We start from the raw sequence: 2,500 nt of genomic DNA on the forward strand, positions 1-2,500 counted from the left end.
CACAGACGTAAAGCTCAAGTTTATTTTGTTTGTTTTTTATGAAAGAGGACCAAAATGGTTCAGCGTTGTAAACTTGTGTTTGGCTTGTGTAAAAGACTGATTTGCAAACTTATTCCACACAAGAGTAAGAGTATGTGTGTGTGCTAACCCTAACACAAATATGCCATTTGCAGGGAGAACATTGACTATCCCACAGATTAACACTTTAGAAGTAGATCTTAAACAGTTCTTGACAAATATGTTATGTGTGACCTCACTAGTCTAAATATTATGGAGGACCAAAACAAAAAAATAACTAATGACTATATATATATATATATATATATATATATATATATATATATACACACACATATATACACACACATATATATTTATAAATATATACATATACACACACATATATATATACACACATATATATATATAAATACATATATATATATATATATATATATATATATATATAGACACACACACATATATATATATATATATACACATATATACACACACATATATATGGCATAGCCCGAAAAGGCAACGTGGGTCCCCCTTCCCATGGGCTCACCACCGGTGGAAGGGGCCAAAGGGGTCGGGGTGCGCAGTGAGTTGGGTGGCAGCCAAAGGCGGGGGCCTTGGCGGTCCGACCCTCGGCTACTGAAGCTAGTTCTGGGGACATGGAATGTCACCTCTCTGACAGGGAAGGAGCCCGAGCTGATGTGCGAGGCTGAGAAGTTCCGACTAGTTATAGTCGGACTCACCTCCACACACACGGCCTGGGTTCTGGTACCAATCCTCTCGAGAGGGGCTGGACCCTCTTCCACTCTGGAGTTGCCCACGGTGAGAGGCGCAGAGCAGGTGTGGGCATACTCATTGCCCCCCGGCTGGGCGCCTGTGCGTTGGGGTTTACCCCGGTGAACGAGAGGGTAGCCTCCCTCCGCCTACGGGTGGGGGGACGGGTCCTGACTGTTGTTTGTGCTTATGCACCGAACAACAGCTCAGAGTACCCACCCTTTCTGGAGTCCTTGGAGGGTGTGCTGGAGAGCGCTCCCCCCGGGGACTCCCTCGTTCTGCTGGGGGACTTCAACGCTCACGTGGGTAATGACAGTGAGACCTGGAGGGGCGTGATTGAGAGGAACGGCCCCCCCCGATCAAAACCCGAGCGGTGTTTTGTTGTTGGACTTCTGTGCTCGTCTCGGACTGACCATAACGAACACCATGTTCAAGCACAAGGATGTCCATATGTGCACTTGGCACCAGGACACCCTAGGCCGCAGCTCGATGATCGACTTTGTAGTCGTGTCATCGGATTTGCGGCCGTATGTGTTGGACACTCTGGTTAAGAGAGGGGCGGAGCTGTCAACTGATCACCACCTGGTGGTGTGTTGGCTCCGATGGCGGGGTAAGATGCTGGTCCGACCAGGCAGGCCCAAACGCATTGTGAGGGTCTGCTGGGAACGTCTGGCAGAATCCCCTGTCAGAAAGAGTTTCAACGCCCACCTCCGGCAGAGCTTCTCCGTTGTCCCGGGGGAGGCGGGGGACGTTGAGTCCGAATGGACCATGTTCCGTGCTTCCATTGTTGAAGCGGCCGATCGGAGCTGTGGTCGTAAGGTGGTTGGTGCCTGTCGGGGCGGCAATCCTCGAACCCGCTGGTGGACACCAGCGGTAAGGGATGCCGTCAAGCTGAAGAAGGAGTCCTATTGGGCCTTTTTGGCCTGTGGGACTCCGGAGGCTGCTGACAGGTACCGGCTGGCCAGGCGGAATGCGGCTTCGGTGGTCGCTGAGGCAAAAACTCGGACATGGGAGGAGTTCGGTGAGGCCATGGAGAACGACTTCCGGACGGCTTCGAGGAAATTCTAGTCCACCATCCGGCGTCTCAGGAGGGGAAAGCAGTGCGCCATTAACACTGTGTATAGTGGAGATGGGGTGCTGTTGACCTCGACTTGGGACGTCGTGAATCGGTGGGGAGAATACTTCGAAGACCTCCTCAATTCCACCAACACGCCTTCCTTTGAGGAAGCAGGGTCTGGGGACTCTGAGGTGGACCCCCCTATCTCTGGGGTCGAAGTCACTGAAGTTGTTGGAAAGCTTCTCGGTGGCAGGGCCTCGGGGGTGGATGAGGTTCGCCCGGAGTTCCTAAAGGCTCTGGATGTAGTGGGGCTGTCGTGGTTGACACGTCTCTACAACATCGCGTGGACATCAGGGACAGTGCCTCTGGATTGGCAGACCGGGGTGGTGGTTCCTCTTTTTAAGAAGGGGGACCGGAGGGTGTGTTCCAACTTTAGAGGGATCACACTCCTCAGCCTCCCAGGTAAGGTCTATTCGGGGGTGCTGCAGAGGAGGAACCGTCGGGAAGTTGAATCTCGGATTCAGGAGGAGCAGTGTGGTTTTCGTCCCGGCCGTGGAACAGTGGACCAGCTCTACACCCTCAGCAGGATCCTTGAGGGTGTGTGGGAGTTCGCCCAACCAGTCCACATGTGCTTTGTGGACTTGGAGA

The 2,500-nt window shown here is 52.2% G+C and overlaps 1 protein-coding gene across 1 annotated transcript in view; it reads right to left on the bottom strand.

The window, feature by feature from the left end:
* The window catches only part of LOC147170332 (lysine-specific demethylase 2A-like), an 11,653-nt gene that overhangs the window by 2,625 nt on the left and 6,528 nt on the right, over positions 1-2,500 (bottom strand). The gene's annotated exons all lie outside the window — the stretch shown is intronic.

Source organism: Leptonotus elevatus, chromosome 8 (genome assembly GCF_054856555.1).
Source record: "Leptonotus elevatus isolate MCC_2025b chromosome 8, RoL_Lele_1.0, whole genome shotgun sequence".
Lineage (NCBI taxonomy): Eukaryota > Metazoa > Chordata > Actinopteri > Syngnathiformes > Syngnathidae > Leptonotus > Leptonotus elevatus.